Below are 26,285 nucleotides of genomic sequence, written 5' to 3'. Positions count from 1 at the left end.
CCAAGGTTTCAATAATTTTCCTACAAGCGGCATCTGTCTTATCCTTAGTGATATATGCTTCTAAATCCTTACATTTGTATTCTAGCCATTCCTGTTTAGCCATTTTGCACTTCCCGTCGAACTCTTTTTTTAGACGTTTGTATTCCCTTTCGTCTGCTTCAGTTACTGCATTTTTATATTTTCTTCTTTCATCAATTAAATTCAGTATCTCTTGTGCTATCCAAGGACTGCTACTGCCCTTGTCTTTTTACCGACTTGATCTTCTGCTGTCTTCACTATTTCATCTCTCAAAGCTACCCATTCTTCTTCTACTGTATCTTTTACCTTGTCAATCGTTCTCTAATGCTACCTCTGAAACCCTCTACAACCTCTGGCTCTTTCAGTTTATCCGGGTCCCATATCCTCAAATTCCTACCTTTTTGCAGTTTCTTCAGTTTCAATCTACAGTAGAAATCATTAAACTGTGGTAAGAGTCCACATTTGACCCAGGAAATGTCTTAAAACTTGAAACCTGGTTTATAAAGGGTTTTTAGGATTTGCAGTAACAGAGTTTCAGTTAGAAGGATACGTGCTATTATTATATAGCAATGTGGCATACTGTTGCCGTTGTTCTGTATATATGGCCGAATAATTCATTTTTTGCAATGAAACATTCCGTACCACATGACTAATTCTAATACGCCGTTAAAAGTTGCAATCCGAAGTAATGCGACTAACTTATTACTTTTGACTCAGAGTAAGAGAACGGCGACACAAATGTCTCGTGTGGAGCTAATACCTTAAGAAAGACGCGTCTGTCTACCAAAGGAGGCTGCTTCGTCCTGTCCGGTAAACTCAATGCAAAAAACATAATCAAAATTACTACACTTTTGAGGTAACACAAGGTTTCTGTCGCTATGTTTACAAATTGTGGAAAAGTTTCTTCAGTGTGGAAAGACTTATTTCTTCCAAAGTCGTCTTTTAAGCTGGATACAGTCTATTCCGTGGAAATTCATAATAAGTGTATGTGTGCCACTGTTTTCACATTTTTGGAAAACCTTAAAATCTACACTGAAAACCTGATAACTCCGCTATCAAATCATCAGTTGCAACCGGATCTTCTCGAAATAGTTGCATTAAAGTAACAACAATGTTAGGGCCGATACGAGATAGCGAGCGTGCTGATCTTATTGATCTGGAGGTGTATCGTAGTACTGAAGACAAAGGCTTCTATCGAGTTTTCTTCTTCTTATACCCGGCCTTACCTCATATCCTCAGGGGTCAGCACGTTAATCTGGATTTCATTCCTCCCCGCGAAGGAATTTGTGAACGCAATCTGTCTACGTGTAGTGATATCCCGAGCGAAAGTGTGAGAGCGTTTTCTAGATGTTTGTGAATCGTATAATTGAAGCGGGAGGTGGGTACCAGCTTAATATTCACCCAGTTGGATGTGGAAAACCGCCTAAAATCCAAACTCAGGCTGGCCAGTACTTCGGGTCTCATTGGTAATCCGCCGGGCGGATTCGATTCGGTTCCGGAGATCCTCCCAGAATCCGAGCTAACGCACGTGGCTATGCGGGTGTCTCGGACGCCACACCTAATCGTCCAATTAGCAATTTTTTATAGTTTACCTAAGTAATTTGAGACGATTTCCTTTAACATGGACTTTCCGCGTATTTCTTGAACTAAAATAATACTTGGTTTCTAACGTCAGTGTCCACGAGTCATTAAAATGGATCCCTTTAGCTTTCCTCCACATTAATCTTCGCACAATTCACTTGAAATTCGGTCAAAGAGCAGTGAACTACTTACTCATTCGCCTACACGCCGTGAATGACATTTGTAACCACGAATAAATCCTTTTATATTAATATATTTTTCTGCTGTTATTGATTAGTAAAAATCGCCCAGAGCGCAGCAAAAGACTGTTTAGATAAAATACAGCTCGCGGATCTAGAAGAAACAATTTTGCAATTTTTGTGTGATTTCTCTTTAGCGTCTAGCATATGTCATAAGCAATAATGAATAAATAAAAATGAATTTACTGTTCATTTAGGGGAGGAAGTGAATGGATAATTCTCTCATTAAATGCTGTAAGAACGACGGTGTGCATTAACATTTCTCAGTCCTAAATATCGACCTCAATACTGCGACAGTTTTCGTCTTGTTGCATCTTTGCTTTAAGCATTTTCAGTCTAGGCTTCTTGCAGTTTTCCGGAAACAGAAATTACAAATTGGCACGCTATCCGATGTTGAAGATTTCATTTTATGGACAAGTACTTGTGGTAACGATGCTGTATCATTCAGTAGTAAATTCATAGTGTCTCTACCACAACTCCTTTTAAAGTTTCCTGCCTTCCGTGGCTGAAATCTTACATCATAAAGCAGATTCTGCTACGGTAATGAACCTGTGTTTTGGCAAATAAACTTACATAAAAGGATGTTCCAGGAGGGACACACATTAAATTCAGTCAATATTATTTTCGCTATAGCACACAAATTTAACCGCTTACACGTCACGTTGGTGATGATAGCAACTCCACTGAAGAAAAAATGTACCCAAAATTTGTTCGCAAATGTTCTGTTTTACCGATGCTTGGTAGACCTGACAGTCTTAAGAAGTTGAGAGCTAATTTGTAGTAAACATCTGAATCGTCCGTTACCACTATAGCGTAATGACTGTTCAAAGTAAGGTACATGAAAAATGACTTAATGAACAAGCTTTGATACTTCGAAAGTAATTGCCAGCTCGTAACACTTTCAATTAACTTCATCTCTACAGAAATACCTATAATGGTAAGTATCACATCTGCAGGCTGAACACGATGAAGCACTGACATTTAAAAAATCTGAAAGCATTTCACCGTTTTCATAACACGTGAAAATTGAAAACTTTCTACGAACTGGGACTGTAATCCAGATACCTGCCATCCGCACATGCTGCTCTTTCGTTTTAGCTGCCTGAGAATACGTTACAAGTCTAGGCAAAGCACATTACTTTCACAAACGTCTTCCCACACCATCCAAACTGCAGTGACCTTGTTCTTCGACGGTCGGGTCGGTACAATGAAGTGTAAAAATAATTTAACACAGCCTCAGTTAATATCAACATCGCCTTATGAAAAATACAGCAAAGAGTGTCAGAAAAATCACGCTGACACAGAATAACGGCCAGTACAGCGAACCAGACACAGGCAAATATCGCTTAAGTAACAAAGTATTGAATTCACAAAGCCGTAGATGCTAATCCATCACGCTTAGCTCAAAGAAGGGAGCCGCAGCGGTATTCTATGTTTCGTATATACCTGTGACTGATATGGATGGAAAATTCCAACCACAGTGCAAGATCAAGATAGGAAATAGCACATGCGTACCAGAAATTGCGAAACATGGATGGCTTACTAGTTAATATACATTTATACTGACTGATGCTCCTAAGATTTTCATCTCAAATGACTTTTGAACATTAAAATATTTTTAATCACCTTTCAACTCGAGGGATAGTAACCAGAGGCTCATAGAACAAAGACAATTCATTCACGCAACTTCATTATTCACGGCGCCTAAGGCACTGACTTAGTTATTTTTGTAATGAACCATATTCCTTTCTGTAGAATAGTAAATGTACCTGATTTTTCAAGAGGAGAAAAAATTTTGTGCTTCAGCACAAGCCACAGCTTTAAAAATATTTGATGTATATGTGTGTCGTCACCCCATCCATAGGCCGAGTATTTAACCTGTTCACATATTATTTATAAATAGCAACGTTAAATGTTCAGCCTATGTGAATGGTGATGACATGTATACATGTCAGATATACTATTTTGTAGATAGGGCAGCGACAGCTCAAACAAGTTCGTTGTTAACGTCTAAGAATCTTCAAACCGTTTTTTACTAAAAAGAGGGTCTTGTGAACTGATGGGCATCACTGTGAATGAAAACTGTTCAAGCTACTTTAGTTTTTGTAGTTCTTTGTTGAGAACACTGCCGGTTTCGCACCGTTACAGGTGCATCCTCAGGGGATGCAATGATTAGCCCTCAAACACTCGGGAATCTACGATGTCCAATAGTTCAGTTGTAAATCGGAAATGTTAATCCACTGTACGCTGTTATCAATAGTACAATTGGCGTTAAACACCAGTAGGTGAACGTTATATTGGACACCATCGATCAAATGCGAGAACGGCGACTGCTCGTTATGCCTATACTGCTGAGTAGCAATATTGGTGGTGCCGTACTAGAAGCTCATATTGGCAGTCGTCCTTCATGCCAATTTTCCTAATGACATCAACCTGTGACGGATTTACGCTTTCGATTTACAACGGAACTATAGGACATCGTAGCTTCCCTACTATTTGAGGGCTAAATATTGCTTCATCGGAGGACGCACCGGTAACGGTGCGAACCAGATAGTGTTTGCTGAAAGGACTACAAAACAGCTAAATCGGCTTGAAGAGTCTTCATTCACTGTAAATCCCGTAAGTTCGTAAGACCTTTTCAAGTAAAAAACGCGTTGAATATCGTTAAACATTAACATGTCAGATAATTTTAAATTCGAATCTGTGCTAAAGCACAGATTTCTTTAAGAACTCCACTTGAAAATGGCGACATTGTAAAAGTATATTCTGAGAATAAATACTGCATGATAGTGAAAATGATGTTTTTCAAACAATTGTATAATATGCAGCCGCAAAAAATACATATAATACAAGTTCAGATATGTTAACTTTGACGAGAAATTAAGCAGTACATGTATGTCCGATATGGGGATTCTTGTGCAGTTGTGGCAGGAGCCGCAATGGAACGACTCCCAAATGTTTACGGTCTGTGAAGAGTGAGATGAAAATCAAGTATCACTTGCGTCGGTTAAACTAGTTTCCGTGTAGAGAGGTGTAACCTTCCGGGCGAAAATTATTATATAAAAGTAAGTGGGTACATGTTTTGAAACTATGAAATAGTGCATTTATGATGGCTAGGCACTAGCCGAAATGTAGATTTACTTTAATAAAACCTGAAAGAAAAGAACGATTGATTGCGGTGCTCCATCATTCTGAAAGTCATATCAAAGTCGGTGAGTGCATCCACATTCCTGATGGAACATAACCCTGATTAAGAAAAAAAAAGTACGTCGTATCAAACTACTGTGCTAACATTAGAGGCTGTATGATAATTAATAGCGGAAATTGTCAGGGGTGAAGGTATACTGCATGAGAAAGGGAAATGATTCAGTGAACGTGAACGAGCGTTTGCGAGATAACTACGAATGTGTGAATACGACCTACCACTGACTTCAGCACGAACTATTGTCTTCATTAGTAAAGATGCACTTGCCGATCCCGTTGCTAAGTGGTCTTTATTTATGGCCACGACCTGTTCCGGTCTCCGCATCCGAAGTATTTCCAAGTGGATCTGAAAACTGGGCTCGAATTTCAGCCATGGTACACATTAAACTACACTGCTCTAGTACTTTCCATGTTACAATCCACTGTGAACTACTACCCGCTATAGAAAGTCGCAATTGGATACAATATTACACTCATTTCTATACAGTTTCCTGCCCCAATTACTCAATTTTAGCAACGGAATGCTCTGCACTCCACTTCTGAGGTTACTCGAGACATAAAGCTCGGGAAAGCGGAGATCAAGTGATATTGAGAACCAAGGTGCATCCCTATCCACTGCGGGCCATAACAGTACGTTAGATACCTTACATCAGCAGAAAGATCTGCCTATGATTCGTCATGTATGTCTCATTCCTCAACCATGGAACATGGGTGAAATTTGAGGCGAATTAGATGGGTATTAAATCGAAAACTTCACATTTCAAAAACATTTGTACAAACTCGGACTATACCTTGTACTGAAGTCAATGGCAGCATGTAACCGCATATTCGAAGTGACATTTGCGCCGGGGTGGAATGTGTTGACAGAGACGCCTAAAGTAATTTTTTGTTTTGACAGTCGTTGGTTTCGCCGACTCACAACGAAAGGTCACATTATATCCTAACGTAGGGCTCGCCTGAATATCGACATGCAGCTTGAAGCTCATATAGGCCAAGTAATTTATCACACAAAAGTGAATGGTCGCAGTTTTTAAAACCTCTGAACCTCAAGTAAAACTAATTTCTAGTAATACGTATGGTATAGGACGCTGTGCTACAGTGCTTGACAGGAAAAGAATTCTTCTTTTAGTGTACATGCATGGTACTTGCAAAGAGCAACTTTTCCTTGCAGAAATTTCCACCCGCAAAAGTGTCAGTCCGCACAAGTGTTGCAACCACATTTGTAAGTCGGTTGCAATGCGCAGTGCCTCGGAGACAGTAGTCGCGTCATTGACGTCTGCGAAAGCTACACAGTGCGACACGTCACTTTGGTTTCCTGAATAAATAATGTTTAGCATAAGTTAGTGAATCATTCAGTTTTTACAAGCATAGAATCCTACGATTATTACACTGATAAATGCAGCACGATTTAACCTTATGGTGGTTTAACTGCGATGGCTATTCGAAACGTCCGATCGGCAGCGATGTGGAAACAACTGCGAAAGTCAAAATTGTTTTATTTTCAAGGGTTTACTACACCTTCCTATTACTGCTTTACATAATCGCCGTTTCATAGCGTTGTGGCAACTTTCCAATACCCTCGTCGTAGAAGGCAGCCGCCTGTGATTTCCGAAAATTCTCTACGTTGGTCTATAGCTCGTTGTCAGTGACAAAATGTTGTCTTCATAACCAGAGGTTCCTGCGAGGACAGATGAAACTCAGGGGGAGCAAATTACTGGCTGTACTTTTTACGGTCAAACACTTTCCATCGAAGACGTTGCAGGAGTTTCTTCGTGGTCACTGCAGAGTGTGGCCGAGAAATTTCATGAAGAAGGAAACGCATGACAGTTATGTTTTGTGGGCTGTGTGACGTCAGGCGAAATCTCTCAACAGGTAGTCACACGTGCGGGAGACAATTTATCTAGGCACCTTTATGGCCACTGTACCCTCAGAACAGAAAAGAGCGATGTGACGCTTCAAAAAAAAAAAAAAAAAATTGGTTCAAATGGCTGCAAGCACTATGGGACTTAACATATGAGGTTATCAGTCCCCTAGACATAGAACTAATTAAACCTATCTTAAGGAAATCGCACACATGCTTGCCCGAGGCAGAATTCGAACCTGAGAGCACAGCAGCAGCGCGGTTCCAGACTAAAGCGTCAAGAACCGCACGGCCTCTCGGCGGGCGTCAATTTTTACCTCTGTATCTACATTATTCCGTGGTTTATTAAGTTTTCAAAGTTATACTGACTTTTCGATCACCCGGTATAACAGCATGAGATATGTGACAGCTGAAAAAAGCACGAATTTATTTGGCTTGCCAATACTTAGGAAAATTTTACAAAACTGGTTTCAGTAACTAAGGCAGAAGGTTGCAGCTTAAAGAACGCATAACGAATATGACAAACTATCTCGCATTAAAATCTGGTCGTGGTGGGCCTCCACAGCCTTAGTCTACGGACTCTAAATTAGTAGGTCCGACTTTTACAGTCGATGAACTGCAGCTTGGGGCCCATCTGCCACCAGTGACGCAGAGTATCGAACTGGCTAAATTGGCTCGTAACGTATTAATATTCGCGGATGTGTACATGGGACATGCGGACGTGGTGTGGTGGCGAAATGTGCCCTCTGATAGCATGCTAATAGACGTAAACATATACAATAGTACTGTTTTGCGCCACGTATGCACAGAAGCAAACATAATCGCCGCTTCATATCTTTGTGACAACTTTCCAATACCCTCGTCATAGAAGGCAGCCGCCTGTGATATCAGACAATTCTCTACGTTGGTCTAGCTCGTTGTCTGCACCAAAATGTTGTCTCCATAACCAGAGGTTCCTGTGACGAGAGATGAAACTCAGGGGGAGCAAATTACTGGCTGTACCTTGTACGGCAAAACACTTTCCATCGAAGACGTTGCAGAAGTTTCTTCATAGTCTCTGCAGACTGCGACAAGGAAATTTCATGAAGAAGGAAACGCATGACAGTTATGTTTTGTGGGCTGTGTGACGGCAGGCGAATACTCTCGACAGGTAGTCATACATGCGGGAGACAATTTATCTAGGCATCTTTAAGGCCACTTTGTGCTCAGAATAGAAAAGAGCGCCGTGACGCAATCGACAGGCTTACTAGAGACTGTCCAACACAGCTGCGCAAAGCTTCATCGGATTTTCGCTGTAGTTTCCGAATAGCCCTCGTACATTTGAGAACTAATCTACATCTACATCCATACTCCGCAAGCCAACTGACGGTGTGTGGCGGAGGGTACCCTCAGTACCTCTATCGGTTCTCCCTTCTATTCCAGTCTCGTATTGTTCGTGGAAAGAAGGATTGTCGGTATGCTTCTGTGTGGGCTCTAATCTCTCTGATTTTATCCTCATGGTCTCCTCGTGAGACATACGTAGGAGGGAGCAATATACTGCTTGACTCTTCGGTGAAGGTATGTTCTCGAAACTTTAACAAAAGCCCGTACCGAGCTACTGAGCGTCTCTCCTGCAGAGTCTTCCACTGGAGTTTATCTATCATCTCCGTAACGCTTTCGCGATTACTGAATAATCCCGTAACGAAGCTCGCTGCTCTCCGTTGGATCTTCTCTATCTCTCCTATCAACCCTATCTGGTACGGATCCCACACTGTTGAACAGTATTCAAGCAGTGGGCGAACAAGCGTTCTTTAACCTACTTCCTTTGTTTTCGGATTGCATTTCCTTAGGATTCTTACAATGAATGTCAGTTTGGCATCTGCTTTACCGACGATCAACTTTGTATGATCATTCCATTTTAAATCACTCCTAATGCCTACTTCCAGATAATTTATGGAATTAACTGCTTCCAGTTGCTGACCTGCTAATGGTAGCTACATGATAAGGGATCTATCTTTCTATGTACTCGCAGCACATTACACTTGTCTACATTGAGATTCAATTGCCATTCCCTGCACCATGCGTCAATTCGCTGCAGATCCTCCTGCATTTCAGTACAATTTTTCATTGTTGCAACCTCTCGATACAGCACAGCATCATCTGCAAAAAGCCTCAGTGAACTTCCGATGTCATCCACCAGGTCATTTATGTATATTGTGAATAGCAACGGTCCTATGACACTCCCCTGCGGCACACCTGAAATCACTCTTACTTCGGAAGACTTCTCTCGATTGAGAATGATATGCTGCGTTCTGTTATCTAGGAACTCCTCAATCCAATCACACAGTTGGTCTGATAGTCCGCATACTTTTACTTTTTTCATTAAACGACTGTGGGGAACTGTGTCAAACGCCTTGCGGAAGTCAAGAAACACGGCATCTACCTGTGAACCCGTGTCTATGGCCCTCTGAGTCTCATGGACGAATATCGCGAGCTGGGTTTCACAAGACCGTGTTTTTCGAAACCCATGCTGATTCCTACAATTTCTAGTCTCCACAAAAGTCATTATACTCGAACATAATACGTGTTCCAAAATTCTACAACTGATCGACGTTAGAGATATAGATCTATAGTTCTGCACATCTGTTCGACGTCCCTTCTTGAAAACGGGGATGACCTGTGCCCTTTTCCAATCCTTTGGAACGCTTCGCTCTTCTAGAGACCTACGGTACACCACTGCAAGAAGGGGGGCAAGTTCCTTCGCGTACTCTATTTGACGACAGAAAGTAGTACGACTTCATTTGGCTTGCCAATGTTTATGAAAATTTTACAAAACGCTAAACTGGCAGATTGAAACTGTGCTAGTTCTGCAAGGTTCGTAGGATAGCTTCTGTAAAGTTTTGGAAAATAGGAGACCTGGTGCTGGCAGAAGTAAAGCTGTGAGGACGGGGCGTGAGTCGTGCTTGGGTAGCTCAGATGGTAGAGCACTTGCCCGCGAAAGGCAAAGGTGCCGATGTTGAGTCTCGGTCCGGCAGACGTTTTTAATCTGTCAGGAAGTTTCATATCAGCGCACACCCCGCTGCAGAGTGGAAATCTCATTCTGGTTTACGAAACACGATTCAGTAATGAAGGCAGAAGGTGGTAGCTTAAAGTGCGCATAACGAATATGACAAACTATCTCGCATTAAAGTCTGGTCGTGATGGGCCTCTACAACCTTAGTCTACGGACTCTAAAAAAATGGCTCTGAGCACTATGGGACTGAACATCTGAGGTCATCAGTCCCCTAGACTTAGAACTATTTAAACCTGACTAACCTGTAGCACGCTAATCCATGCCCGAGGCTGGATTCGAACCTGCGACCGTAGCGGTAGCGCGGTTCCAGACTGAAGCTCTTGAACCGCTCGGCCACAGCGACCGTCTTCGGACTCAGGTCCGACTTCTACAGGCGATGAACTGTAGCTTTGGGGCCCGTCGACCAACAGTGACGCGGAGTATCTAACTGGCTAAATTGGTTCGTAACCTATCCGCGGATGTGTATATGGGACATGAGGACGTGGTGTGGTGGCGAAAGGTGCTACCTGTAGCACGCTAATACATGCAAACTTGTACATATGCACAGAAGTAAGAGTTATCCCTATCGACATGCACCACCGATGTATTACAATGTAAAATGAAGCTGGAAGATTAAAATACTTGCTGGACCTAAGGATAAAACTGGCCGATCGCACAGCTAAGAAGAAGAATACAGCCTACTTGGACCACGCTTTCATTTTGAAACTGAGACGCAGACCTTGTAATGGATTTCCCGGCAGTGAGCAGACTCCGAGACGCCGCGAGAGCGTACAGACGGCGGACAGTCTCGGGACCCCTACCTGCTGGAGCCGCGGCGTGCTTTCCTCGCGGCCGTGCCTAGGTGTCCCGCCAGGTTGCGCTCCTGTCCCGGACGGCCCGCAGGCGGCGACTGCCGGCCCGCGGCGCGCTACGGCCCGTTCGCCACGGCGGGCCGCTTTTTACGCGACCCGCATTCTGGCCCCGATCCCAGTCCCCACAGGCGGCTTTTGTTTCGCGGGCCATAACGAGGCGCGCCCGGCCCGGAACGGAATGCAAATCAGGCCCACAAAGGCGGGCCTCCACTTCCTCATCGCCAGGTAGCGCGCCGCGCCTAGGCTGGCCGGGCCAACGGAAGCCGCGCCTAACGTCCCGCGCGTTCCCAGGCGTCCCGCGGCAGGACGGGCCGCGCTGCCACGAGCTGGCCCGTCACCTCCGACCCCGAAGACCTGACCGTCGATGGCGGCCCGCTTGACCGGCGCTCGAGACGACGTTCCCTCGCTTACCAGGTACAGACTGGGACACTCAGGTGTTTAGGACGGGTCGTAGGGACAGAGCATCGAGTGACATTACACTATCCGAAAATTACACGAGCAATTAAACAGAGAACCGACGCGTGGAGATAACATCTTGGGCCTACTGATAACAAACATACCCGAACTTTTCGACTCTGTAAGTGAACAACAGGGAATCAGTGATCATAAGGCCGCTGCAGCATCCCTGAATATGGAAGTCTTAGGAATATAAAAAAAAGGGAGGAAGGTTTATCTGTTTAGCAAGAGTAACAGAAGGCAAATTTAAGACTACCTAACAGATCAAAACGAAAATTTCTGTTCCGACACTGACAATGTTGAGTGTTTATGGAAAAAGTTCAAGGCAATCGTCAAATGCGTTTTAGACAGGTACGTGCCAAGAAAAACTATGAGGGACGGGAAAAACCCACCGTGGTTCAACATCAAAGTTAGGAAGCTACTGCGAAAGCAAAGTGAGCTTCACTCCAAGTTTAAACGCAGCGAAAACCTCTCAGACAAACAGAAGCTAAACGATGTCAAAGTTAGCGTAAGGAGGGCTATGCGTGAAGCGTTCAGTGAATTCTAAAGTAAAATTCTATGTACCGACTTGACAGAAAATCCTAGGAAGTTCTGGTCTTACGTTAAATCAGTAAATGGATCGAAACACCATAACCAGATACTCTGGGATGATAATCGCATTGAAATAGAGGATGATACGCGTAAAGCTGAAATACTAAACACCTTTCTCCAAAGCTGTTTCACCGAAGAATACCGCACAGCAGTTTCTTCTCTAAATCCTCGCACGAACGAAAAAATGGCTGACATCGATATACGTGTCCAAAGAATAGAAAAGAAACTGAAATCAGTCAACAGAGGACCTGACGGGATACCAATTCGATTCTACACAGAGTACGCGAAAGAACTTGCCCCCATTCTAACAGCCGTGTACCGCAAGTCTCTATAGGAACAAAAGTTTCCAATTGATTGGAAAAGTGCGCAGGTAGTTCCATTTTTCAAGAAGGGTCGTCGAGCAGATTTGCAAAACTATAGACCTATATCCCTGACATCGATCTGTTGTAGAATTTTAGAACATGTTTTTTGCTGGCGTATCATGTCATTTCTGGAAACGCAGAATCTACTCTGTAGTAATCAACATGCATTCCGGAAACAGTGGTCGTGTGAGACCCAACTCGCTTTATTTGTTCATGAGAACCAGAAAATATTAGATACAGGTTCCCAGGTAGATTCCATTTTCCTTGACTTCCGGAAGCCGTTCGATACAGTTCCACACTGTCGCCTGATAAACAAAGTAAGAGCCTACGGAATATCAGACCAGCTGTGTGGCTGGATTGAAGAGTTTTTAGCAAACAGAACACAGCATGTTGTTATCAATGGAGAGACGTCTACAGACGTTAAAGTAACCTCTGGTGTGCCACAGGGGAGTGTTATGGGACCATTGCTTTTCACAATATATACAAATGACCTAGTAGATAGTGTCGGAAGTTCCATGCGGCTTTTCGCGGATGATGCTGTAGTATACAGAGAAGTTGCAGCATTACAAAATTGTAGCGAAATGCAGGAAGATCAGCAGCGGGTAGGCACTTGGTGCAGGGAGTGGCAACTGACCCTTAACATAGACAAATGTAATGTTTTGCGAATACATAGAAAGAAGGATCCTTTATTGTATGATTATATGATAGCGGAACAAACACTGGTAGCAGTTACTTCTGTAAAATATCTGGCAGTATGCGTGCGGAACGATTTGAAGTGGAATGATCATATAAAATTAATTGTTGGTAAGGCAGGTGCCAGGTTGAGATTCATTGGGGGAGTCCTTAGAAAATGTGACGGCCGTAGTGGTCGTGCGGTTCCAGGCGCTACAGTCTGGAGCCGAGCGACCGCTATGGTCGCAGGTTCGAATCCTGCCTCGGGCATGGCTGTGTGTGATGTCCTTAGGTTAGTTAGGTTTAACTAGTTCTAAGTTCTAGGCGACTGATGATCTCAGAAGTTAAGTCGCATAGTGCTCAGAGCCATTCGAACCTTAGAAAGTGTATTCCATCATCAAAGGAGGTGGCTTACGAAACACTCGTTCAACCCATACTTGAGAATTGCTCATCAGTGTGGGATCCATACCAGGTCGGGTTGACGGAGGATATAGAGAAGATCCAATGAAGACGGACGAGTTTCGTCACAGGGTTGTTTGGTATGCGTGATAGCGTTACGGAGATGTTTAGCAAACTCAAGTGGCGGACTCTTCAAGAGAGGCCCTGTGCATCGCGGTGTAGCTTGTTGTCCAGGTTTCGAGAGGGTGCGTTTCTGGATGAGGTATCCAATATATTGCTTCCCCCTACTTATACCTCCCGAGGAGATCACGAATGTCAAATCAGAGAGATTCGGGAGCGCACTGAGGCTTTCCGGCTTTCGTTCTTCGCGAAAACCATACGCGAGTGGAACAGGAAAGGGAGGTAATGACAGTGGCACGTAAAGTGCCCTCCGCCACACACTGTTGGGCGGCTTGCGGAGTATAAATGTAGATGCAGATGTAGACCTAGAGGAGAACAGTGGCCGGTATTTGGTTAACTCTGGTTTGTATGGGTCTAGCGTAGCAACGATCCTTTCCATTACAGCGAGAGTAGAGAAGTTGCTGAAAATCACATTTATAACAATTTAATGCAATTCACACTACAGGCCATTAAAATTGCTACACCACGAAGATGACGTGCTACAGACACGAAATTCAACCGATACGAAGAAGATGCTGTGATATGCAAATGATTAGCTTTTCAGAGCATTCACACAAGGTTGGCGCCGGTTGCGACACCAACAACGTGCTGAAATGAGGAAAGTTTCCAACCGAATTTTCATACGCGAACAGCAGTTGACCGGCGTTGCCTCGTGAAACGTTGTTGTGATGCCTCGCGTAACGAGGAGAAATGGGTACCATCACGTTTCCGACTTTGATAAAGGTCGGATTGCAGCCTAACGCGATTGCGGTTTATCGTATCGCGACATTGCTGCTCGCGTTGGTCGAGATCAAATACGGAACGCCGTGCTGGATCCCAACGGCCTTGTATCACTAGCAGTCGAGATGACAGGGATCTTATCCACGTGTCTGTAACGGATCGTGCAGCCACGTCTCGATCCCTGAGTCAACAGATGGGGACGTTTGCAAGACAACAACCATCTGCACGAACAATTGGACTATCAGCTCGGAGACCAGTAACCCTTGACGCTGCATCACAGACAGGAGCTCCTGCGATGGTGTACTCGACGACGAACCTGGGTGCACGAATGGCAAAACGTCATTTTTTCGGATGAATCCAGGTTCTGTTTACAGCACCATGTTGGTGGCATCCGTGTTTGGCGACATCGCGGTGAACGCATTGTTCGCATTGACGGCACTTTGAACAGTGGACTTTACATTTAAAATGTGTTACGACCCGTGGCTCTACCCTTCATTCGATCCCTGGGGAACCCTACATTTCAGCGGGATAATGCACGACCGCATGTTGCACGTCCTTTACGGGCCTTTCTCGATACAGAAAATGTTCGACTGATGCACTGGCCAGCCCATTCTGCAGATCTCACTCCAACTGAAAACGTCTGGTCAATGGTGGCCGAGTAACTGGCTCGTCACAATACGCCAGTCACTAGTCTTGATGAACTGTCGTATCGTGTTGACGCTGCATGGGCAGCTGTACCTGTACACTCCATCCAAGCTCTGTTTGACTCAATGCCCAGGCGTATCAAGGCCGTTATTACGGCCAGAGGTGGTTGTTCTGGGTACTGATTTCTCAGGATCTATGCACCAGAACTCCATGAAAATGTGATCACATGTCAGTTCTAGTATAATATATTTGTCCAATGAATACCGGTTTATCATCTGCATTTCTTCTTGGTTTAGCAATTTTAATGGCCAGTAGCGTATTTTTCTGCAACCGTCAAGTCTGTCTATTCGCCTATTGTCCCCCCCCCCAAACCCCCCCCCCCCTCTCTCTCTCTCCGTCCCTCCTCATTCACTGCGTGCTGTGTGTGTGTGTGTGTGTGTGTGTGTGTGTGTGTGTGTGTGATGGCCTATCTCTATTATTCTTCTCAGTTAACTTAAATAAATCTCTCGAAACGCCCTATTACAATATTACTTGACATCACAGTGACTTATTCGGACACCTGTGTGTCTTAAGTGCTGTTTCTTAATTTTCATTTTCTCTAAAACTCCGGCAGTTACCACTCCTTTGCAGTTAGTTTTTCGTTTTAGTAGAAGTAGCTAAAATTTGTAAAACGAGCTTCCAAAATATACCTATTTACGTTAAACAAATATCCATTGGTAAACCAGAGATAGTTGCCTATATTTTCCGCGAGGCCAAATTACTCTTTACACGCGTAGTCGAAAGAGCTAATCTTTCTTGAAAATAACAGCTTTTACCGAGAACTACACTTGCTAATTCCATCGGCCGACGTTGCGTATATGACCACTATGTGTATTACCGTCCTGATCAATTACAAATTACGTATTTTGCTATCTAAGAAGACATTGATACTGGTTTAACCAAACGGTGACTGGGGTTCTTTGAACTGTAAGATCGTTGTAAAGAACAGAGATATCAACTAAGTCTTCATCATTTGTGGAAGTAAGAAGAGATAATTTATGGTAATTTCGTCACGTCTGATATGGCATAGATTTTTAGAAGAGGAAACAAAAACTAATCATCTTTTCGCCTTTCTTTTCTCTCTCCGTTTTTGACCATAAGATGGGGTCTCCCTGAACACGGACCTGATCTCGCTTCTAAAACATTGCTGCAGGCGCCAACGGCTCTGCTATACCTGGGCAAACTATTTCTTATGTCTTATGTCTTGATTTACATTTTAAAAGTTGATCATTGAATTCTTCGATGTCTTGTAGATCGTCTGATTTAGGTTTCCCGAACCAAAAAATCCAAACGTTTTGCTGGAAAGAAGACGTTAGTGCAACCTGGGATAAAAACACGAAAAATCTCGTTAACAGTTCACATCTGTACTGCTAAAGACACTGCATTATTTTAGGCCCAAAGTACCGCAGGTATCCTTATTACCATCTCTTGATTCCAAATTCCATTATTCGTGGATTCTGGATGGAAGGACGCTTGGCGGATTCAAAGCCGTCCTCTAGCACGATCATTTCGCAAAACGTCTTTAGGAGTAAGTAACATTCTTTCCCTCTTTTTGGAACGTACGAACTCAAAAAATTATAAATACACCAACTGAAGAAGAAAAGTCATCGCAAAAAATAATTACAACAAATTTTAGAAGTATCTCGACAAGGCCAACTTTTCCGGTCAGCTCCATACAGTGTCCTATGGAGGTATAATGATCAGCTATCGCTGAATTACTGGTCTGCGAAAGGCTTATGCGGTGATAATGTTCAGTGCACCTTTCACGTACAGTGCGTGTGATCTGACCAATGAAGGCTTCGTGTATAGACAAGTTATTCTATAGATTCTGTCATTCCTCTCGTTCAGGTCGCCCTTTACCGAATCGATTAGAGCCCAAGTTTTTATAGATGGTCAAAAGATTAGCATAAAGTTACCTTACGATTCTGCATAATTTCAACAAGATATTGCCCTGGAATTGAACAGCTTCTTCTCCTCTTTTGAGTGGTCACGTTTCTTCCTCCTTAAAGCTATGTTGATCTGATGTGGAAAATAGCCATTATGTTTGTACAGACATTGTACGTGCTCCAGCTCCTTTGCAAAGCTGCCTCTACAAAACACGACATTAACTCGTGCACCAACTTTTCGTTGGACGCCAATAGTTTCTGAAGAGGTATGACAGCTAGAAAGCTGCAAATACAGTTTCGTATGTGTGGGATTACGGTAAGCGGAACTCCCCGATCACCCATCCAATTTCGGTATGACCAGAAACGGCAGACAGATGACCTTCTCCACATCCATCGTCAACAAATTATTCTCGTGGAATGAATTAGTGTGCTGAAAAATTCGTAGCAGTTCTTCACAATGGGACCACGCACCAAAGGTGTCATCAACGTATTGTCAGAAGACTTTCGCCTTAAAGTTCTGTCAAATCCGAATCAAGTGCCCTTTCGATAAAAAGACGGGAGAGAGCACTTCTTGTAGCAGTACCGTCAATTTCCTTAATATATTCGTTGTTGAATAAAAAGTAGGCTGAGTAATGGGCATGATGAGATAGCTGTTTCTGGTTTATTTTTAGCTGGTAAAGTTACTTGGTAAGTTTTTCTTAACTTGTTTATGTGTTTAAAACTACATGAAAATAACGTTGAAGGTGTATACACTGAAGCGCCAAGGAAATTGGTATAGGCACGCGTATCCAAATACAGAGTTATGTAAACAGGCAGAATACAACGCTCCGGTCGCCAACGCTTACATCAGACAAGTGTCTGCCGCAGTTGTTAGGACGGTTACTGCTGCTACAGTGGCTAGTTATCAAAATTGAAGTGAGTTTGAACTTGGTGTTATAGTTGGCACACAGGGATGAAGTGTGGATTTTCCCGTACGACCATTTCACAAGTGTACCGTGGATATCAGGAATCCAGCGAAACATCAAATCTCCGACGTCGCTGCGGCCGGGAAAAGATTCTACCAGAACGGGATAACCGACGACTAAAGAGAATGTTTCAACTTGACAAAAGTGCAACCCTTCCGCATATTGATGCAGATTTCAATGCTGGGCCATCAACAAGTGTCAGCGTCAGAACAATTCAACGAAACACCATCGATATGGGCTTTCGGAGCCGGAGGCCTACTCGTTTACCTTTGATGACTGCATGACACAACGTTTTACGCCTCACCTGGGCCCGTCAACACCGACATTGGACTATTGATGACTGGAAACATGCTGCCTGGTCGGACGAGTCTCTTTTCATATTGTATCGAGTGGATGGACGTGTACGGCCATGGAGACAACTTCATGAATCCATGGACCCTGCCTGTCAGCAGGGCAATGTTCAAGCTGGTGCAGGCTCTGTAATGGTGTGGGGCGTGTACAGTTAGAGTAATACTGGACTCCTGATAAGTCTAGATACGACAGGTGACCGTACGAAAGGATCTTGTCTGATCATCGGCATTCATTCATGTCCATTGTGCATTCCGACAGACTTGGACAATTCCAGCAGGACAATGCGACACCCCACTCGTCCATAATTGCTACTATGTGGCTCCAGGGACACTCTTCTGAGTTTAAACACTTCCGCCGGCCACCAAACTCTCCAGACATGAACATTATTTAACATATCTGTGATGCCTTGCGAGATGCTGTTCGTAAGAGATCTCCGCCCCTTCATTCTCTTAGGGATTTACGCTCAGCCCTGCAGGTTTCATGGCGTTAATGCCCTCCAACACTACTTGAGACATTAGTCGAGTCTAAGTCACGGCATGTTGCAGACTTCTGCGTGCTCGCGGAGCCCTACACGATATAAGGCAGGTGTACCAGTGTCTTTGGCTCTCCAGCGTATATTTTGTATATCACCCGTCCTTCCCTATAGCTTACCCCTATTTTTCTCAGAATTTCGATCTTGCGCTATTTTACATTTTTGAACGCTTTCTATGAACGTATGTCTTGAAATTTTTTTTAGTTCTTCTTCTGTCCGCAACGTCAGAGCTGCCTCTCTGGTGTCTTTACGTTTCCTAAAGCCAAACTTGTCGTCATGTATGATATCCTCAATCCTCTTTTGCATTCTTCTGTATGTACACTACAGGCCATTAAAATTGCTACAGCAAGAAGAAATGCAGATGATAAATGGGTATTCATTGAACAAATATATTATACTAGAACTGACATGTGGTTACATTTTCACGCAGTTTGGGGGCATAGATCCTAAGAAATCAGTACCCAGAACAACCACCTCTGGCCTTAATAACGGCTCGAAACGCCTGGGTATTGAGTCAAACAGAGGTTGGATGGCGTGTTAAGTTACAGCTGCCCATGCAGCTTCAACACGATACCACAGTTCATCAAGAGTAGTGACTGGCGTATTGTGACGAGCAGTTGAACGGAATGGACAGTGTCTTGAAAGGAGAATATAAGATGAACATCAACAAAAGCAAAACGAGGATAAAGGAATGTAGTCGAATTAAGTCAGGTGATGCTGAGGGAATCAGATTAGGAAATGAGACACTTAAAGTAGTAAAGGAGTTTTGCTATTTGGGGAGCAAAATAACTGATGATGGTCGAAGTAGAGAGGATATAAAATGTAGACTGGCAATGGCAAGGAAAGCGTTTCTGAAGAAGAGAAATTTGTTAACATCGAGTATAAATTTAAGTGTCAGGAAGTCATTTCTGAAAGTATTTGTATGGAGTGTAGCCATGTATGGAAGTGAATCATGGACGATAGATAGTTTGGACAAGAAGAGAATAGAAGCTTTCGAAATGTGGTGCTACAGACGAATGCTGAAGATTAGATGGGTGGGTCACATAACTAATGAGGAAGTATTGAATAGGATTGGGGAGACGAGACGTTTGAGGCACAACTTGACCAGAAGAAGGGGTAGGTTGATAGGACATGTTCTGAGGCATCAAGGGATCACCAATTTAGTATTGGAGGGCAGCGTGAAGGGTAAAAATCGTAGAGGGAGACGAAGAGATGAAAACACTAAGCAGATTCAGAAGGATGTAGGTTGCAGTAGGTACTGGGAGATGAAGAAGCTTGCACAGGATAGGGTAGCATGGAGAGCTGCATCAAACCAGTCTCAGGACTGAAGACCACAACAACAACAACAGTATTTGCACATAAGTGTCTTCCTACTTTTGTCTAAAACATAAAATCCTTTTGACGAAAATTCCTTTTCTCGGTCGAAAACTGTCAGTGCTATATTAATCATATGTAGCACGAAAACAAAACACAAAATAGCACAGTCAATGTACCGCCGATCCACAACGATTTCCAACACGCAATACTGAATACACAGTCAGAACATTGTAGAATGTCTTTGGAATACTCGGTATATTATATATATCGAAATAGTGTACAGTCGATATCCGGACTGTATTGCCATAACTAGAATCGAATTTGCGCAGTTAAGTTCAAATGGCGAGATTTTGCAAAGCCTCGTGAATTATTGCGCGATTTGGCTTAAAAGTAAATAGTTTCACGGTTTCATCAAAATGTGTAAAATTTCGTGAAAATTTCGCGGTTTCGCGCTTTGCGAAAAACAGGCGCCTCTACCGATTAGTTGCAGTGAGGGTGCGAGGGCTCGGTAAAGGTGTTGCTTGTGTGAGGGGTCTGTACGTCCGCGTAGCTGGGCGAGCACGGAGCGTGCCCCGGTGGGGGGAGACGCCAGAGCTGCCGCGAACTGAGCCGACGCGACGCGACGCGACGCGAGGTGTTTTTTGCGGAGGCGGCGGTTTGCGCCTTGTGTACACGTGTGGCGGCACAAAGGTGCGCGCTCCACAATGCCGCCGGAGGCGCTGCCCTCATCACTCGGGCGGCGGCCCGCAGACTAATTCCCACAGGCTGCGCTTCTGGCCGTTTCATTCCCCACCACGCGGCGTTCGGAAGTCTGCCCACCCTGACCCACTTATACGATGCCGCGAAGGCCGTCACCTCGTGAACGGCCGAAAACAGGCGAGACGGCCCCACGTCGCCGGCAGAATCACTAAACCACGTAACACGTGGAAATAATACGAGGGTCACTCCAAAAAAAGACGAATGGAAAAACTGGTAGAAGCCGACCTCGCGGAAGATTAGTTTGGATTCCATAGAAATGGTAGAACAAGTGAGGCAATACTGACCCTACGACTCACCTTACAGGGGAACCTCCCCATCGCGCCCCCCTCAGATTTAGTTATAAGTTGGCACAGTGGAAAGGCCTTGAAAAACTGAACACAGATCAATCGAGAAAAAAGGAAGAAGTTGTGTGGAACTACAAAAAAAAAGCAAAATATACAAACTGAGTAGTCCATGCGCAAGATATGTAATATCAAGAATGATGTGAGCTCAGTAGCTCCACGGTTTCGTGGGTGCCGGCACGGTAGCTTAGCGTGACCGGTCAGAGGGCTGCGTGCTCTCTGTAATAAAAAAAAACTGAGTCAAGGAACCAACGACCAATTTGAACGGATGTCTTGTGACGTCCGCCCTGACCAAATGCAACGAACTATATCGAACGAAAAAAAAGAAAAGAAAAAGTGGCTAGCGTGAGCAGCTGCAGGTTTGTGGTTCAAGACTTCCCTCGACTGGAAATTTTAATTTTTTATTTTCACTTTATGTCAGAAACTCTTATGTTTTCATCACTTTTTTGGGAGTGATTATCACATCCACAAGAAAACCTAAATCAGGCAAGGTAGAAGAATCTTTTCACCCATGCGCCAAGTGTACAAGTTAGGTGGGTATAGAACATATTCCCATCATGTGACGCACATGCCGCCACCAGTGTCGTATAGAATATATCAGATGTGTTTCCCTTTGGAAGAATCGGTTGATTTATGACTTTTGCGATCAAATGTTTTCAGTTCCAATTGGAGAGACACGTCCTTTCGTCTAGTAATCGCACGGTTTTGCGGTGTGGTTGCAAAACACAGACACTAAACTTATTAAAGTGAACAGAGACGTCAATGAACGAACGGACAGATCATAACTTTGTGAAAATAAAGAATGTAAACTTTTCACTCGAGGGAAGACTTCAACCAAGGACCTAATGTTCTGCAGCTGCTCACGCTAGGACATGTTCTGAGGCATCAAGGGATCACCAATTTAGTACTGCAGGGCAGCGTGGAGAGTAAAAATCGTTGAGGGAGACCAAGAGATGAATACACTAAGCAGATTCAGTAGGATGTAGGCTGCAGTAGGTACTGGGAGATGAAGAAGCTTGCACAGAATAGAGTACCGTCGTGAACTGCATCAAACCAGTCTCAGGACTGAAGACCACAACAACAACAACTCAAAAAGTAATGCACACTATTTTTTTTAATCCATGTTTTGTTCTACATGTTCGAAAGTTTTACAGTGTGTAGATAAATCATTTTGGAACAATGTTTTCATTTCTCCACGTAATTTCCATCCCTCTGAACTGCCTTACGCCGTCTTGGAACCAGCGAATGTATACCCGCACGGTAAAATTCTGGACCAACCTGTTGGATCCACTGTACAGCAGCATGCACAAGGGAGTCATCATCTTGAACGGCGGACATTTGCCACACCAGACATTTGCCATGCCGGACATTTGCCACACTTGCCCCTTCGCCAGGTCGCTTGAGTAGCGATCGCTCAGGTAAGGGAAGCCCTTCCTCGTACTTCTTCTGTCCGCTTTCAAGCCGCCGTCTCCATATCTGACTCGATACAACCAGTACATAAGGGACCTTCTTCTTCGACATCTTGGCAAAACACAGAGCTTCTTCAAACTTCCTGGCAGATTAAAACTGTGTGCATGATCGAGACTCGAAATCGGGACCTTTGCCTTTCGCGTTCAGGCTGTGGCTAAGCCATGTCTCCACAGTATCCTTTCTTTCAGGACTGCTAGTTCTGCAAGGTTCGTAGGAGAGCTTCTGTAAAGTCTGGAAGGGAGGAGACGAGATACTGGCAGCTCAAGTCACAGTGTTCCATTACTTCGGTTTACAGTGACAACGAGAACCCCAGGCACTGTTTACCGGTAGATGGTGTTGGGCCGCGATATCTGTGTAGTCCTTGAAACTGCGGGCCGACATGGTTCAAATGCTAATCATTTCTGCACAACGTACTACATCTACATCTACGTGTTTACTCTGCTATTCACAATAGTGCCTGACAGTGGGTTCAATGAATCAGCTTCAAACTGTCTCTCTACCGTTCCATGCTCGAACGGCATGCGGGAAAAACGAGCACTTAAATTATTCTGCGCTACCCGTGAATGCTCTTATTTTATTGTGATCATCATTTCTCCCTATATAGGTGGGTGCCAACAGAATGTTTTCCCAATCGGAGGAGAAAACCGGTGATTGAAATTTCGTGAGAAGATCCCGTCGCAACGAAAAGCGCCTTTGTTTTAATTATTGCCACTCCACGTATCATGTCTGTGGCACTATCTCCCCTATTTCGCGATAATACAAAACGAGCTACCCTTCTTTGTACTTTTTCGATGTTATCCGTCAGTCCCATCTGATGCGGATCCCACAGAGTAAAGCAATGCAGGATGCCTCGCTGCCGCATACGTGAACCACACTGTCAAGTCAGTGAGTTTGAAAGAGGGCGCATAATTGGCATGAGAGAACGTGATGTATCTGTCCGGGAAATGGATGCTAGTGTGGAAGAAAGTGTTTCGGCAGCGCAGCTGGCGTGTCCGGAATGGTTCACGGAAGGCCACAGAGCCCGACGAGTGTGGTCAGGTCGCATCACCCAGACAACCTCCAGAGAAGACCGACATCTCACCCGCATTGCATTGCAGTATAGATCTGCGTCCTCCACGGTTCTGGCGAAAGAGTGCAACACTGTAACAAATCATACACTATCAGAGGTCCACTGCCGTTTATTACGGCGTGGTTTACGTGTGTGTCGTCCACTTCTCCACCTACCTTTGAAGAATGTGCAGAAACATGGTTGAATGACGTCACTGTGGACAGGAATGGCATCAGATAGAGTCTTCTGATGAATCCAGGTTCTCTGTATTCGAAAATGATGTCCACATTTTGGTTCGCCGCAGACAGGGGAAGCGGCATCACAGTGACAGCATTCGCACAGGACATTCAGCGCCAACAGAAGGCCTTATGCTGTGGGATTGTGTTGAGTATAGCCGCAAATCACAGTTCGTGCGTGTCCAGGGCACTTTAACCAGTGTGAGCTATGTAACTGACATCCTGCGACCATTAGCCTTACTCTTTCTGCACAACACTCCAGACGACATTTTTTGGCAAATCAATCCACGACCACATGTTGCTGCACCACCACGTTCCTTCTTGGTGTCACAAGATGTTAGCCTTTTGCCCTGGCCTGCCGGATCACCAGACTCGAAAATGTGTGATGTTTGATGAAAAGACGGATCCAGGGCTGTGATCCAATGCAATCCAACACAAAAAAACCTTGGAACCAGGTCCATGCAGCATGTATGGCTATCTCACACGATGCGTCAATGGCCTAACGCAAGGAACAAGTTATCAGGGCCTTTCACGGACCCTGTGCCTACTAGGCAACGGGACACGTATTGCAGCGAAGCGATTGAAGTGCTAATCATTTCTGCAGAACATACTAATGTACACTACTGGCCATTAAGATTAATACACCACGAAGATGACGTGCTACAGACGTGAAATCTAACTGACAGATAGATGCTGTGATATGCAAACGATTAGCTTTTCAGACCATTCACACAAGTCTGAAACCCGTGGCGACACCTACAACATGCTGACATGAGGAAAGTTTCCAACCGATTTCTCATATACAAACAGCCGTTGACCGGCGTTGCCTGGTGAAACGCTGTTGTGATGCCTCGTGTAAGGAGGAGAAATGCGTACCATCACATTTCCGACTTTGTTAAAGGTCGGATTGTAGCCTATCGCGATTGCGGTTTATCGTATCGCGACATTGCTGCTCACGTTGGTCGATATCCAATGACTGTTAGCAGAATATGGAATCGGTGGGTTCAGGAGGGACGCCGTGCTGGAACCCAACGGCCTCGTATCACTAGCAGTCGAGATGACAGGCATCTTAACCGCATGGCTGTAACGGATCGTGCAACCACGTCTCGATCCCTGTGTCAACAAATGGGGACGTTTGCAAGACAACAACAAACTGCAGGAACAGTTCGACGAAGTTTGCAGCAGCTCGGAAACCATTCCTGCGGTTACCCTTGACGCTGCATAACAGACAGAAGCGCCTGCGATGGTGTACTCAACAACGAACCTGGGTGCACGAATGGCAAAACGTCATTTTTTCGGATGAATCCAGCTTCTGTTTACAGCACCATGATGGTCACCTCTGTGTTTGGCGGCATCGCGGTGAACACACATTGGAAGCGTGTATTCGTCATCGCCATACTGGCGTATCACCTGCTGTGATGGTATGGGATGCCATTGGTTACACGTCTCGGTCACCTCTTATTCGCATTGACGGCACTCTGAACAGTGGACGTTACATTCTAGATGTGTTACGACCCGTGGCTCTACCCTTCATTCGATCCCTGCGAAACGCTACATTTCAGCAGGATAATGCACGAGCGTTCATTGCAGGTCCTGTAGGGGCCTTCCGGATACAGAAAATGTACGACTGCCGCCCTGGCCAGCACATTCTCCAGATCTCTCACCAACTGAAAACGTCTGGTCAATGGTGGGCGAGCAACTGGCTCGTCACGATATGCCAGTCACTACTCTTGAAGAACTGTGGTATCGTGTTGAAGCTGCATGGGCAGCTGTACCTATACATGCCACCCAAGCTCTGTTTGACTCAATGCCTAGGCGTATCAAGGCCGTTATTACGGCCAGAGGTGATTGTTCTGGGTACTGATTTCTCAAGATCTACACTCCTGGAAATTGAAATAAGAACACCGTGAATTCATTGTCCCAGGAAGGGGAAACTTTATTGACACATTCCTGGGGTCAGATACATCACATGATCACACTGACAGAACCACAGGCACATAGACACAGGCAACAGAGCATGCACAATGTCGGCACTAGTACAGTGTATATCCACCTTTCGCAGCAATGCAGGCTGCTATTCTCCCATGGAGACGATCGTAGAGATGCTGGATGTAGTCTTGTGGAACGGCTTGCCATGCCATTTCCACCTGGTGCCTCAGTTGGACCAGCATTCGTGCTGGACGCGCAGACCGCGTGAGACGACGCTTCATCCAGTCCCAAACATGCTCAATGGGGGACAGATCCGGAGATCTTGCTGGCCAGGGTAGTTGACTTACACCTTCTAGAGCACGTTGGGTGGCACGGGATACATGCGGACGTGCATTGTCCTGTTGGAACAGCAAGTTCCGTTGCCGGTCTAGGAATGGTAGAACGATGGGTTCGATGACAGTTTGGATGTACCGTGCACTATTCCGTGTTCCCTCGACGATCACCAGAGGTGTACGGCCAGTGTAGGAGATCGCTCCCCACACCATGAAGCCGGGTGTTGGCCCTGTGTGCATCGGTCGTAT

At 44.6% G+C, this 26,285-nt stretch overlaps 1 long non-coding RNA gene across 1 annotated transcript in view; it reads right to left on the bottom strand.

The window, feature by feature from the left end:
- Nucleotides 1–10,835, bottom strand: part of LOC126336719 (uncharacterized) — a 102,951-nt gene extending 92,116 nt beyond the window's left edge. The window contains exon 1 of the long non-coding RNA XR_007564988.1: nucleotides 10,756–10,835. This is a non-coding gene — a long non-coding RNA (uncharacterized LOC126336719). The remainder of the gene's footprint in view (nucleotides 1–10,755) is intronic.
- Nucleotides 10,836–26,285: the final 15,450 nt, after the last annotated feature.

This window comes from Schistocerca gregaria, chromosome 2 (assembly GCF_023897955.1).
Source record: "Schistocerca gregaria isolate iqSchGreg1 chromosome 2, iqSchGreg1.2, whole genome shotgun sequence".
Taxonomy (NCBI): domain Eukaryota; kingdom Metazoa; phylum Arthropoda; class Insecta; order Orthoptera; family Acrididae; genus Schistocerca; species Schistocerca gregaria.
This window is presented reverse-complemented; position numbering and strand designations above follow the sequence as displayed.